Source organism: Mya arenaria, chromosome 13, assembly GCF_026914265.1.
Source record: "Mya arenaria isolate MELC-2E11 chromosome 13, ASM2691426v1".
In the NCBI taxonomy this organism is placed as follows: Eukaryota; Metazoa; Mollusca; class Bivalvia; order Myida; family Myidae; genus Mya; species Mya arenaria.
The window spans coordinates 56,062,731-56,079,472 of record NC_069134.1 but is presented as its reverse complement, the minus strand read 5'-3'; the positions used below and the strand labels follow the sequence as shown (position 1 = coordinate 56,079,472).

General features: G+C 32.7%; 1 pseudogene; it reads right to left on the bottom strand.

Moving 5' to 3' along the window:
* The window catches only part of LOC128215400 (alpha-1-inhibitor 3-like), a 34,341-nt pseudogene that overhangs the window by 2,665 nt on the left and 14,934 nt on the right, over nucleotides 1-16,742 (bottom strand).

Below are 16,742 nucleotides of genomic sequence, written 5' to 3'. Positions count from 1 at the left end.
GGTATTGTTGATGTAACGGTGTTTTGTGAAAACGGTCGATATCCGCATCGACTCTTTACAACTTATTCCAAGCCCAATCGTTTTCAATTTTCTGTGTTCAATACGCCAAAAGCTGTATTCCTACCTGGGTAGAAATAAATCCACCGTAAGGACTACGTTGACCAATCAGCCATTTGTTGACTCGTGCTCCGTCCACCTTGTCACCGGAAATTGACATTGAGAGAAGCGCGTATGATGTCATTTCAATTGACACTGCCGTTCTAGAAGGCCCGTAGTGATATTTGGAGGGGACAGGCGCCGTCTCTTCCCAGTAGAGCATGTCTGATTGACATCAATTAATACCAGATAGTTTATATATTTGTTAATTATTTAGTGTTCATTCTCTTGACGTATATCAGCAAGAAACTTGTATTGGGCAAACATTATTAGAGTAAATGGAACAAGGTACGCAGCGTGCACGAGGGTCGGATTTTTCTATCCGGAACGGACACACGTTATAAAGATTTTCTCTAGCATACCTTGAATTACATTTTCATGAAACGATACAAAGAAAAGCGCATTTTTGAACTTCCTTATCCGGTGTGTTAGAATATCATGTTTATCACATTTTATATGTGAACTATAAAAACGCGGTTTTTAAAAAGATTTTCCTTCTAAAATAATATAAATTATACCTCCTGCAGTCTTTGCATTCCTCTTTAAAAGCACTAAAGCGTCGGAAGCTAATTTAGATTCTCCCAGTCCAAGGGCATAGGTTGTAATGGCAAGCGAGTAAACGGATGTTATGTTTTCTTTTGTTCAAGAAATTTCATGCCACTAGTTACGCCTGCTTCTAGTTTACTTTCTTGATCAGCACTAAACTGTAAATAAATCATAGTGTTCATGAATATGATCTCTTGCTTTACACGCATTTATACTTTGAACCGTTATTCGTCTTTATTCAGTCTCTTGGTCGAGTTTTAAGCCCCTGGATTGGGAATGTAGTATTAATTTAAATTCTGATTTTGTTTGGTTAGATTGCCTTGTAGTATATAAGCTGAAGCTTATACAGACAAACTTTCCTATGGCATCGCTTAACCTAAACAAGAATTGTTTGATGATATTCTTGATATTGCGTGTTCCTTTTTTACTGTTACAAGATTTAATCATGATTGATTTTTGCTATACATTTTACTGTGGCAAACAGATTATTTCTGTTTTTTTTTTTTTGTAAAATTCATGCACAATAACTATGTACCTTGATAGTTTTGCTTCCGGCATGCTTAGCTTCCAACAGAGCGATCAATACGTATGCAGTCATTCTTTCTACCGTTCCGACAGATCCTCCCTAAAATCAGAAGTCACAAAGGACATGGTCACTGACAATGCAACACGGCAAGTTTATACGTTTTCATTTGTCTCGTTACGTCAGCCATTTGCATTTTTTAAGTTTACGTTGTCTTTTCTACGTCTTGCTCAATTTGAAAGATAAACAACAACAACATTGACTAACGAGTTTAAAGGTATACCTGCATGTAGCGACTATTAACATGTCCTTGCTCCGGAAAACTTCCGTCTTTGTTCTGAATGGAAAGAAAATACGCGCTTGGTAACGTTATAACGCGTTCATCGACGTCAACGTAAAATGTCCCCTTTGAGAAAACTTTTAGAACCAATGATGTTAAACTGAAAAGAAAAAAACAAGTACATTTCGTTTCGAAGAAATTAAAATCGCTTCATAAGTAAAGCATAAAAGCATTTAATTATATCACAAAAAATGAATACTTATTCAATAATATCCCTGCATTTTCAAAGACATTGGTAAATGAACTTCTATATTACAAGCTTTTGTTCTACCTTGACAACTGTTTAAAGGGACAGATTCAAGATTCAGGATGATGTATCTAATCAACATATACCATGAACTCCCAGATCCGGACCCGCCCCAAGCACTGAAAGACCAATCAGAGTGTCTGTAACGCATCTGGCGCTGTATTCCTGAGGAAAAGACGTCAAATGTCCATCTTAACAAGACATATGGTCACTTTATTTAATAGTATTTTACACAATAAAAAATACAAAATTAAAAAGGTGCTTAAGAAATAAGTAAACATTGATGTTCTGATTTTTGTGTTAATCCAATTTTTCTCGTAATATATGTACTAAAAATTGCTAGTAATTTTTACCAATTCCAATAAAGCTTTCTGCCCGTTTCTTAAGGCTAGCGTCTAACCGGTCGACAGCAGTTAAATATCCCATTACAAAAACAGACGGGACTGTAGATATCATATTTTGCTCTCCGCAGCCGTACGGTTGTCTAACAAGCCTATCTAGATTGTCGATTGTAGGCCCCATAACATCACCTTATAGATATATATGAGAAAAGTCCGGAATAATTACCAAAATAATTATTAAAACGTCTGGAATTCTTAGGGAATTTGCACTAGTATAAGTATACTGCCTCTGAGCATAGACTGTAAAACAACATTATTTATGAAAAGCTACTTAACAAGCACAATTATGCTAGTTTAATGACTTTAGATCCTTCAACATTTTATGAATAGCTTTATCCAGTATTAACCTTTCTTAAAACACAAATAAACTTGCCATTTAAAGTAAGTCTCAATCGCTTGGAGCCTTCGACTACATTTCCAGGATATGAGAGCTGAAATCTGTAATCAAACGCGTTTGTCTGGGACAAGTCGATCAGGACAGGATACGCCATGCTTCTTTCCGCTCCTTCCGGCTAGGTTGTAAAGACATACATTTTATGATGATGTGTATTATGTATTTATGGTTACGATGTTACCCATGTAGATTTCATTTTTACTACAATATGACACATAAGGTATCTTCAAACAAATAATATAGTCCGAATGCTAGTGTAACTGACATATTATTTATATATAGAGGCCTACGTATTCAACCCATCCACCTAATAACAAATATTCGGTACTTACTTCCACTCTCAAGTCCTTTACCACGGTGTCTTGGGCAATTTCGGAGTCGGCCTTAATTGTTAATTGAATGTCCCAATCTCCAAGGGGACGATCGGGTAAAATGCAGGGGTAGCTCCCCCTGATTTCGCCTGCAGTACAAACATAGAAATGCTTCTAATCATTAAGTAACATTGCATTTATTGTACTCGGCATCCGAATAATCGATTGACATATTCCGGTTCAAAAAGTTATGACCTTTATATACTCAGAACAAGCGCATACTTATTTCCTCACAAGCAAAACACATACATAATACCAACAAGTATTTAATAATATTTCAACGTGATGAATTAATACAATCGCTATTCTATGGTTGAACTTATTGATTGACACAAAATATACCAAAATGCACAGAACAAGATCGCCACATTTTTCCTTTAGCTTCCTGGACTTTCCCCTTTTTGAAACAGCAAGTCCTCTGAATGAGTCGCTTTTCTTTAATGTGATGAGAATCTGTAAAACCAAACGTTTTTTAGTCTTTTGAAGAATTTAATGTCATATGAATATATATAATCCAATACACGTGTATATGTACACATTTAAATCTCCGGTTTCTGTTTTTTTATTGCCCAAATGTTCATTCATACAAACATTTATAAATGACATAATTATATATGCATACCATTTAATACAAACCGTTATACTAAATAATATCAATGTGAACAAATAAATATTGATCTAACTCTTTGTTTGAAAATTCCTATTAGCGTTTGGGACTTGTTTTCAAATAAAAAAGGAAGACAAAAAAAAATTAAAAAAAATGGGAGAGGTGGTGTGTATTTTATGTTTCGGAATAGTGTTCCTAATATAAATGTTAAATTTAAAAATGAAAAAAAAAACACCTACTAACTTTAAAAAACCTACTTGCTTTAAAAGAATGGATCTTATAAAGTACAGTTCTTTGGTGGATATTTCATTCAAATGCGCTTTTACAATACTACTATATACTGGAGCTGTTTTACTAAGATAATAAGTGTTCTAATTGTTGCCATCGTCTATTATAGGTGTTGATTTTATTCTTCATTGTTGCTATTGTTTTCTCTATTTTTAGTCGTTTATTGAGATATTGGACAAACATGGCACATGTTGGTATTTTTCCATCACATTTTGATTTAAAAATGAAATATTTTCCTAGAAGTATCATAAAATTTACTTGATAACCAAATTTTTCATTGTTTGGCATTAAATCACAAAAGCTAATGGTTTTATATGATAGTTCTCTAAAGCTCACTTCATTGAAAGAGTTTGTTATGAATGTTCTAAATTCACCCCAAAACGTCTGCGAAATATGACATTCCCAAAACATATGGATGTTTGAGTCGATGTTCATTACACAAAAATCACATAACCTTGATGCAACAATATTGTACGTGTAAAGCTTATCATTGTTTGGAAGGATATTCATTATGTATTTATATTGGAATTCCCGAAGTTTCGTATCTATTGTTAGTTTGAGCGCCTGTGTGTACACATTTTTCCATTGTATAGAGTTAAAATCAAATTGAGATTCCCAGTTTTCTTCTCGAGTTCTATTTTCAGGTTTAAGTTGTATAATAAGATTCTTGTAGACTAGTTTACTAATTTTTGTATTTTCCGCCATTTTATCTACAAAGTAAGTTGGTGTGTTATATGATATGCCTTCATTTTTCAACCGGAATTTCCAGTCATCAGGAATACTGCTGATTAAAGCATGGTATTTCGAAAAATCGTGTGTACCAAGATCGTATAGTCTCGATAAGTCGTTAAAGTCATAAAAGTTTTTTTTCTGTAGTCATACAAATGTTCGACATATTTTAGACCCCTATTATGCCATTCTTTGTAAAAAAATGTTTTATTATTAGGGAGTTTTATTTTGCTGTTGTTCCATATAATTTCTTTTGCTACGATCGCAGTATCCGTCTTATATGTAAACGATGCCCATGATTGTATGACTTCTGTGAGAAAAACAGATTTTAATTTAAGATTTTGAGTGCTTTTCGGATCCATACAACTTTTAAAAATTAGATCTTCTCCGAACTGTTTGGTCATTTGCATATATAATTTAACCCATATAGATTGTTTGTTTAAAACAATTCTTTTTACCCAGCTTGCTTTAATTGCTTTGACAAAAATAGATATATTGAGCATTTTTAAACCACCATTTTCATATTCTTGAATTATTTGATTTCTTGATATTTTATCGGGTTTTCCATTCCATAAGAATTTGTACATTTTGTTTTGTATCATTTTTAAACTTGTCTCAGATGGTGTTTCCAAGACAGTTAGTGGAAACAGAAGTTTTGGGAACGCAAACGTTTTGATTACAGTGATTTTGCCAAGTAACGAAAGATTCCATTTTTTCCATTTTTCAAGACATGCCTCAAATTCTAAAATCTTATCAGTGAAGTTTACTTTTTCCATCTCAACTGTGCCGTTGATAAATGTAATGCCTAGCGCAGATGTTTTGGTGATTTGCCAATTATATTTTTTACAAAACGGTATGTCAGCGTATTTAAGTGGACCTAATCGTAAAACTGCACATTTAGCTTTATTTAATGTTAACCCTGAAACTTTTCCAAAATCGTTTAGACTAATCATAAGCTCTTCGAAAGATTTTTGTGTTCCATCCATAAGGAAACTGGCATCATCAGCAAATAAGGTTTGTTTCAGTTCTGTATTATATACATTTATACCTTTAATATTTTTGTTTGTATTGATTTCAACAGCAAGCGCTTCTATACAGATAAGGAAAGTACGGAGATAACGGGCATCCTTGGCGTACACCTTTTTTAATGTTGAAAAAGTCAGAAAGATAACCGTTGTTGGTAACACAAGCCATTGCATTTTTATAAAATAATCGAACCCATTTAATTATATTTTCACTGAAATTAAATTTTCTAAGACATTCAAACATAAATTTGTGATCTAAGCTGTCGAATGCTTTGTTAAAGTCTGAAAAAAATATGAGGCCATTTATATCATTTTCATTTACAAAATTAATAGCTTCTTGTAAAATACGAACATTTTCCCCAATATATCTTCCTTTTATAAATCCTGTTTGTTCAGTACCGATTATATTATTTAGCAGGGGTTTTATCCTATTAGCAATTGCTTTTGAAGCGATTTTATAGTCAATGTTTAATAAGGAAATAGGTCTCCAGTTACTGATGTTACTTGTGTCCTTGTCTTTTTCTGGAAGAAGTGTTATGACGCTTTGTTTTTGTAGCTGAGTAAGATTGTCGTTGTCTAATGAAAAATTGAGTGAGGCTTTTAGATAAGTTTTTATTTCATTCCAAAACATTTTGTAAAATTCTGCAGTCAAACCGTCAGACCCTGGGCTTTTATCAAGTTTCATATCTTTAAGAGCATTATAGCATTCAGTTTCTGATAAATGTTCGGGATGCATGTTTTCTTCAGTAATAGTGTTTGTAATGTTTGTCAGAAATCGTGAATTAATAGAGTCTTCTATATTTTCGTCCTGTCTGTATAAAGATTCATAATACGACTTTACATACTCTAATATTTTACGTTTATCAGTTTCAATATTTTCATCAATATTTAATAAATCTGCGCACTCTCTTGAACCATCCTTATCACTTACCGATCAAATGAAGTACTTTTTAAATCATGTTTGTTTTTGTCAGTAAATACACCCAGTGTTAAGAGAAATCATTACACTCTGCATAGTCATCCGTGTTAAAAAAATGAATAAAGTATAAAGTAACCATACATACATACATACATACATATCATGTCATTACAAATACATATTATTACGGTTAATGGAATATCACTTACATATAGATCTTTCGAATGATAGTTGAACACATTTGCTTGTATTACAACTTGCTCATTGCGCAGGACGGAAAAGGGCAGCTGAACACTAACGAAGAATTGCAAGAACACCTTCAACTGAAATAAGTATCTATAATTGAAGCATAAGACATTTATAAATATAGTACGTCATTTAGATAACGACTTTTATTTTTTATGAATATTCACTTAGGGGAAGTTTTACCTAATATGAGAATATCTAAGTTCATCTGAATTACATTACTTTTCTGTGACAATCACGTATCGCGTGTACTTGCAGCACTACTTATATTTTCATTATTTCAAAACCAATTACAATAACTGGACGGGTTAGAATTGCTTGACCTGCACATCTAAGTCTCAGATGCATCAATATAAATTGCATGAATTGATTTGTCATTTTTAACTTCATCAACAACACATCCAATGTATTATAGTATATACGTCAAATTATAATAACAAACGAATATATACACAAGAACGCATAAAAAACTTAGCAGTTGTTTGATAACGTTCCGATATCATACTTATTCGACATTGTTTTGACTCCGTAACAAATAAAGATAATTGTATCAGGTCCGTTCTATTTTTGGCTGTATTAATTATAATACATATTTAAACACATGTGGTCGTACTTGATATAATGGTAAATCTTATTAATATTTGTTGGTATTGTTAACATTAATTCAAATACAAATTGATTGAAAATTGTCTCCAACATCAAAGGATTTGCACCGTATTCAATGTCCCTAATGCCACTTCTGATTAATATATCAGTTTAAATAGAAGTGGCTGTACCGGCAGTTTAATTCTGTTAAGGACTCATCTTTTGATAATACAATTTTTTAGATGAATGTTGAATAAATAATGTACAAGAAGCATGTATGTATGTATATAAAGAGGAATTATCGTCATTGGTGTTAAAAGTGTTACTTTCAACTTTTAATAGAATTCGTTCTCACTTGTTTGATTTTGTGAACGCCAAACGTTTGTATAACTGAATTTAGAACCAATAAATGCATCAAATAGCTTACACATAGTTTTCAATGTTAGGTATTAATCCTTGCATTTACAAAACAAAACATTCAATGCCTTAATATCCGGTGTTCCTAGTAAAAGCATAGTTCCCAGCACATTATTTTAGAAAGAAATGTTCAAAACTTGTATGTCATTGCCTTAATAAGTCCCTGTGTCAAAAAACAATAATTCGACATTTAAAAAAAAATAAAAAACACTACCACAATTTAAGTTATTATCAGTATTTACTTGCATTCCAAATATTAAAATAATCTGATAACTTAGTTTAATGATTCAAATTTCTTGCTTACACTTGCTTATTTATCAGAATATTACAATATTTTGGGACAAAATCATACACGCATTACTCAGAAACTACAAGTCTTCTAAACACAAAAATACTGAAATAAGAGATTCAAATGAAAATGTGATAAAAAGTCTGGATTACCTCTGCAGGGACATCTGCGACAGACAAACGGGAGTTTCCATCAATAGCAAAGCAATATTTTTGCAAAAAGCTGCAAAAACAAGCCCAGTAGCAACAAGTTTAAATAAAATCCCGGTTTAATGGCACTGGGTAAAAGCCAAAGACATAGAACATAAAATCACAAACAAGAAACATAGAAGAACAGCACAAAACTGCAATCCTTGTTGCTTCTTCCTCGATTCATTAATGTGATAGTTGAGTTAAAAGCTTCTTTTAAAACACTCTTAAGATACTTTTTGTTTTAAATTGACACAAAATCTTGGCTGAATATTGCTGAAAGTTAAGGTTACAAAAAAAACACCACTAATCGTACCCTGACGTAACATTGTTGAATAACCAAGTGTCGGGAAATTTCTTGCGAAGTGTCGCCGATTTTTCTTGGATGTCTTTGCTTTTCGGTTGTGAAGTTGTGATAGACGTGGATGATGCAAATACTGGTGTTGTTGTTGTTTGTTCTGCTGCTAAAGATGATGAAAACGTAGTAGTAGTAGTAGTAGATGAAGGCCTGATCCACTGTGGTGTTGAAGAACTTTGTGTAGTGGTGACCAAGTCTGTTATAATACAATGTGATTTAAGTACATTCTGAAAATGAGATCCATCGCAACAACGACATAAATCCAGACTATGAGAATATGGTTATTGTGAAATGTTCATTGTAGAATATTAAAATTGCAAAAGTTAAAATTAAAATTGCAAAACATACCTAACCGTAGCATGAAAAAGTTGTTCTCAATGTTACAATAGTTCATGTTCAATGACTCGGAGGAGCAGAAAACGAACGACTTTGTACGACTCAGTAAAAGATAATTTTAAAATTGATAGAGGTGAAGTATATACACAGAAACTGAAAGCATTGTCATTTTTAACGACAACAGATTCATTTCGAGTCGAACTAATACATAAAGTAAACTTGTACTTTATTCATTTTTTATAAATCTGCCTGTAACTATAGATTTTCTTTCATCAAGACATTAATCCGAATTGATTTATTTTTCTGAGTGACTGTTTCATAGCATATCCACATGATAAAAATTGTGAAACATTTACTTTATGGATTGTCATTTCATGAAACTCTAAACAAACCTGTTCTTTCTCTTAGTGATATTCCGGTGTAATAGAGCCATATCGACTGCAAAGGAACAATTAATTGCTTATTTTTTAAACAGTAATTTGATTGAAAAAACAACAACACAAAAACATATATCTTTCACTCCGACTTTTCTCTAACAAGAATATTCAGATAAGGCCAAATAAAAATAGGTGCGTTTCAGGTAACGCTGCCAAAAATAAATAAATAGGGTAGGTAGGTCGGAATATTTTTTTTATTTTTTCTTTATATTTTTTTTTATCGATTTCAGTAACTGTTGACTCAGACTGTACCAAAAAATAAAACTCATCAATTTTCAGGTTCATCAGCAGTTTTTAAAACTCCAAAGGAAACAATTTTTATTTGTCTGGTTAAATACTTTGACAATGATGGCTGGATTTCAACTAAGTTATGGTACACCACTCTTTTATTATTACAGACTTTCCAGGAACAGTTTTACTTTTCTTTGTGCATCCTTTTGCTTTCAATCACCCGCTGTAGTATGCTAATCTGCCTGTTACATAATTACATGGAGCGTGGGACAGCAAATTTACCATATAAGCCATCAGCCAAGGAAACCTCAATGCTGTCAAGAGGACCTGGGGGTTCAGGTTTGAAGAACAAGTAACATGCAGGTTTTATTGCCAAAATTGCACACAAAATTGCAAATCTGACATATTAATCCGAAAGTCAGTATCTGACACATTTGTATCTGACAAGAAAATAAAATTCAAAAATTGAAATATACCTGTCACACAAGCACAAACTACCTTAATTCACTTTAGAGTTTGGACACTAAAAATTCGGACACCCATAATTAATTTCAAAAATAATTTATTTGTCGTACTGACTAGCTTATTTTCGGACACACAAAGGACATCGATTATGACTTTTACAGTTACTAAGTCTCACAGACAAAGATTATTGATCTTTATCCTTATAATGTATTTGCGTGGCTAGAATACCTAACTTGTTACATCACTGTGACAAGTTAATTAGTTACAACCCATCCTAAACGATTTAATGCCTGTTGAAAAGGAATTGTGATATATATAATGGAGGATTAAAGAAACAACAAGGGCAATCAAGATAAAAAGAACACCCAGACATGACATGTTTGTAAAACGATCCGCCAATAAACGTTGAAACTTGTACCACTCTTTTAATATAGACTTTATAAAACAACAATCGTACAGTAATACTCATTGAAACATCAATAGAACAATAAAAACAACACATTCAATGATACAGGTAACTATTGAATGTGATGAATTAAAGTTAGAAATGCAATACTTAGGTTACAATCGAAAACACCACCCAGACACATTAATCCTGCATAACAATATCCATGCACTCCACGAGATCTTCGTGTGTATAACTGTGAGTTATGTGACGGCAAACAGTGTGACTGTTTGATCTGATGCCGATAGAAGTTGTTTATGGGATTTTAATTAACTTGATGAAGGAGTTACACTTAAAGGCGTTATAACCATCGATAATTACGGATAAATTAATAAGAGTTAAAATGCAGACATGAAGAAAAAAGACAGGTTTAACATACATGGAGATAAAATGGTTATTTTCAATGAATTCGGACAGCGAAAAAAAGACGAACTCTAAGGTGAATTACGGTAAATACAATTAGAAATCCAACTCTAATATGGACAACTTTTCGTATACATTTCGTAACTAATGTTTTTCGTACCCAAATCACATTTTTTCAGGGAAAAATTGGTTAGGGTCGGCGGGAAAAAATAGGGTCGGTCGGGTAACCTGAAACAGACCTATTTTTTATTTGGCCTAAGATGTATTCTTTACTAAAACCAAAATGGAAGGATATCTCACCCGAAGAATGTTGCTAAATGAAGAGTCATCAAGTATTATGGTATTTTCCCCATTATCTAATGAAGGCAGAAGTTCCTGCAATAATCATATTATAAACATACATTACCACTCTTTTAAAGTTCCTAGATTACTTAAGGTTTGCCTTATATTTACCGGACAATAAGGATTATTCATACATGACCAGCATCCTAAATTTGTTATATGATCCTGTTCAAAGGCACAAATATTAAGGTAAAATAGTCGATCAACGAACATAGTAATACCTAAAAAGATTTCACACAAACGTTACATGAAAATCAATGTTGGGGCAACTGCCTTGGTAAGGTAAGTAAACACAACACAGTCACAAAAAACCGGTGTGCTCGACCAGTTATTTGAATTCAGATTAATAAAAAAGAGTAAACAAAACATATTTGTATAAGACATTATGTTTTTACCTCCGTGATATCATTGCCTGAATCCAAAATCAGAATGCTCTTGTCCACTGTTAGAAGATAAAAGTTAGAATCAACGTTCCCTTCCAGGTGAATGTTGGCAGCATCACCTGGCCTTACCTCTTTTTTGTCGAAGGATATACGTGTTTTTACCTAGAGATGTTCATAAAGATGACAAAACATTAGCACAAAAATGAATTGTAGAATCATAACAATAATGAAAAACAAATATTTTCAAGTTTTCAGATAAATACACAACAAACGATATAAAATTATATGCATCCATCCATTAACGTATTGAAATAATCACCTCAGTTGCTTCATCGGGTTTTATATCCACTTGAAGCGCGTCAGTTTCTTCATTGATTCCTTAACAAAAAGAAATACAATCATTATAACGTTGTAGATTTCTTTATTCGAGATATGAAATATTGGCTCAGATACCGGTTAAATATATTACATTGCCAGGTTTGTGTCTTATTCATCTATGACATTGTGAAATGAAAGGTGATGTGTTTAATTCATATTTATAAATTTAAACAAATCAACACACCGTCTGTGTAATACTGTTTTATTGCTCTCACTGACCAAGCCATGACGACAAAGTTTGGTCTCATCTCTTCAGCTGCAGTGACAGTAATGTCCCTCGGTTGACCTTCAGAAATGTCAAACCATTCTCCCTCATCAACATACCATCCGTTTGAAACAACCTAAAATCGTTACTTTTAACTATGCAACTATTTTTTGTGGTCTAGTGTATAGTCATAAATTCTATAAAACCATGCAATTTGTAGCTGGAAACTTAATTAATATTTCGTCCAAATTAAGAGCTCTATTTAGTATTATAGTAACGTTTAGTCCTAGAGTTGAATATCATCGCACTTTATGATCGAAACTCATTAAATTTGCACAAACATTAATTTGTTCTTTGGATATTGCAGACATTCACCTATTCACATAGTTAACGGAAAATGAAACGAAATACTGATACTGTGTCTGATAGTATTTGAAGAACAGTCATTCTAGTAAGACTCTACTCGCCATAGAAACACAACGATATCTTGTACGTTGCTGTAACCATTTCGCCAGTCACTGAAATCCTAAATCTTGCGCTGTCACCTACAGTCTACATTAAAATAAACAAAAATGCTTTTGTTTACACTCATTTCTTCCAATAGTTAGTAAAACTTAAAGATTGTTAAACTTTAGAGGCCGTATTTAAAAAAAAAGCTTTTTAGTACAAATGTTAACCTTAGTGTGTTTTCCGATATTTAACAAGGAATATTTGGAATACACACTATTTTCAATTTTTCAAATTTATTCATATGCATTTATAGTTTGGGCATTTTGTTAGCTGATGACCGAACCTTTTGTGTAAAAACATTGTCATTTTTAAATTCAACCTAGGGGAAAGAGGCATGTTTTCACTAAGCTTAAGTTTTTCAATAAGACACTTTATGAAACCGGCACAAGTAGTATGCTTCGCATTAAATCCATCTATAAACTGCCGATAAAAAATTCTAATACCAATTTTTCCGTTAAAATATAATTTAGTTAACTACATTTTTTGCGATCGACACATGCACTATAATTAAGTCACCATGATCCATCTTACCAACACTTTGGGTCCTGATACTTGTTTCTATGTCAAAGAAGAGTTGACCAGGGGGTTGGTGGATGGATAAATACTGTATCCACGCGAATAAATATCCCTTGTTGTTCCGACTTTTCGCAAAACAGCCTAATAAATGATACAAGCCATTTTAGAAAATATAAACGCATAAAGTACCATGATGGCTGTTCAAGTTATTATAACTTGAACAGCCATCATGGTACTTTATGCGTTTATATATATATGCGGTTACTATAATAGTAATAAATTAATCGTTAAACTAAATATTATTAGACCAATGGCATTTCCATTGTAATTCCAAGTCAAATACTACAAATAATTTTCTAGTATCATATTAGTGTTTTCTTTGATTCCATTTAAACACCATAACAACAAAACATTTTTCTGCCGTGTTCTTGCTTCAATGATTTAATGATTGATAATAACCCTTACTGATTATTGACGGTGTAGAGGCGTTTTGCTGTTGGTGCAATACGTCATCACCGATGCAAAAATAATTTTTGTTGTTGTATATTTGTTGTGTTTTAAAAAAAATAAAAAAATCGATTTACCCTCGTATAAAGATTCTTCTTAGTCAGGAGACTTTTCCAAAACCACAGAATAAATAATCTACCATAACAACCATTTACCGAGGTTATTGAGGGATACTTGCTTTTTTGGTAGTATATCGAACGAATGTGCGCGGTATATTAGGCATACGGCATATCAATGTAGTTTTTCTGGCAAATTTATGGATAAATGGGTCGGGGAAGAGCGAACTGTTTTATTTCACTTTTCATTTATTGTTAGCTAAAAACTGTTATCTTTATAAGATAATTACTACATTTAAAATGGTAAAACTAACTCATTATTTGATGCAATGAGGTGTTTGTAAAGCACTTTTATAAATGAATTGGATTTCTCGAACAAATACAAAAAGCTCGCTACGACCCGTGTAGGTTTTGCTGGTTTGTTTTGTTAAAAAGCTTAAAAATATTCAGGTTAAAGTCCATGTTCAATTAAATTATGTCATCATCCGTTAGAGATAATGCCACCTATGCGGCGTTATACTACTTAAGTTTCAAACAATTATTTATTCACGTCCATTGTTGTACCTTTTATTGAATCACAACACACATTAACCTTGTGTAAACAATCATACGTTTGGTGTAACGATACAAATTAAACCTTAACTTTGCCCCTTTAAACACTGGTTTAAAAACTTTTTACACGTCTGATTGCAAAACCAATAAGCCTAAGCTGCTATAGATGGATTTCACTAAGACCATGGCTGACTGAACAGCACATGAATTATTTAGTGGGGGCAAGAACGCTCTGCTGCTGATAAGCCCCCAGTAGTAAATTCAATACATGTGTGTTTGTATGGTCAGTTTATACATGTTTTCTGTAAGTCAAATAGGTGAAATGGTTTATAGTGTATGTGTTGTTGGGTGTGCAAATGGACAAAACAAAGAGAGGGGAATATCTTTTCAAAGATTTCCTAAATACCCATTGAGTAGACACATTAAGTACATGTGTAGGCTGTTGCAGACAATTCAGAAAAAAAGATTCTGAAGTAACATATATGACAATATAAACAACACCAAGGTGACATTTTTTACAGGTTTATCCCGTGATTTATTTTTGTGGATATATACTCAGGTAGAACCCTATGTACTTAAAGTTGCAATCTCTTTCTCTCACAAATAAGATTTACCACAATTAATATAAATGTTTTGATATACCAAAAAAAGATAAATACATGTCAAAAACAATTGTTCTTATGAAGGATACCGAGTTGAGTTTGAAAGAAAGGTTCAGAAAACACGGGATTTCTACCTAATTAGACAAAAGAAGATCGCAGTGAATCTTTTAGCACTCACCAATCATTTAATATTTTTGCGTATTCAGATATTAAATACACGGTTGCAATCTTGTTATCAGTTATGAATATTTCTCATAAATGCACCATTTAGTAAGAAGTTAAAGGTTGATCACTCAAAATGTATGTTTGTTATACATGTGCATGTATTTATTTTTAATCAGAGTGTCACTTTAAAAACACAACTGGCAAGACTTTCACTTAAAGACCACCTCTTGATTGTCCTAATGAAAATTGGATTAGGTCTTTCAAACAAAGCCATATCATATAGCTTAACACTTTTGGGGGCAACAGTTCCTCGAATTTGAAACACATGGGTTCCAATTTTAGCTAAATGTTTGAAACAATTAATTGTTTGGCCAGATAGGGAGTTGGCACGATCATACCTGAGGCATTTGAACCTTGTAACAACAAAGTGATTTCAATAATCTATTATTTTGTATTTTTCTGGAAAGCCCGCATGATCTTACAACAAGAGCACAAACATGGAGCAACTACAAACATAACAATTCAATAAAATATTTAATCTCTATATCGCCGACAGTAAATTTGATTACTTATGGATGGGGTGGACGTGTGTCGGATAAGCAAATAACTTTGGAATCAGGATACATGTCCATCCTTTTGCCCGATGATGAATTGTTGACAGATAGTGAGGTCCTTGTTGCCGAGGAAATGGCAGCCTCCGGCACTGTACTTAGGATTCCGGATTCCTTCATTCACCGGGCAAAAAACAACTTTCTGGCAATGAACCGTCCAGCAAATTGTCTCAATTTTTGTATGAATACATGTTGAGCGTGTCATAGGGAGAATGAGAGAGTTTCTTATACAGGAGAAGTATTTCTGTTAATCAAATGAATTTATTGAATGACAATTTGATGCCTTCAATCATTACATAGAACTAGGTGTTTACATCTAACAAGAAAGGCAAAGCAAATATTTATGGTCTTAATTGGTTATTTTATTTTTATCGCTATAAACTGCCGAAATTACGATTTTTTTTATTTTCACTCTTTTCTGTTTATATACTGTATGAAAATACGAATACTGAAAACAGTTTAAGTTTGACCCAATTTTCTTTATTATCCCTGGGATAATATCTGACACAAACACTTTCAGTAGTTTTATTGTTAATCTTTCAAGAAAGTCATTGTCTCTCTAAACATGAACTGCTTAACTGTTTGATTTACTCCCTAATACTTGCAGTTATTTTGTAAGGATCAGGTAAAGATCCTGCTCCAACAGAATATATACTGCTACATTACTGGAGGATAATTTTCTTGCATAATCTGATAAATCAACTTGTTTAAATAACTCAAATCATTGATGTCTACCATTACGCTCTATCATGTAAACTAGACCATTGAACTATATTGTACTATATAATGTATTAACCTGGATGGGCTTATCAGCAATGTTTTGCCCCCAGCTAGTACACGTGGTCAGTTAATGATATGCAAAATCTATTTTTAGGTTATCTGAAATCCACCTATTGAAAGTATACGTGTAATTTCAACTCCCCAGAAACAGTAAAGTAAAATCAGCAGTATAGGAATTTGTCAATTACATCGCTATGTAGTATACAGAAAAAAATGGAATCTGTTTAAA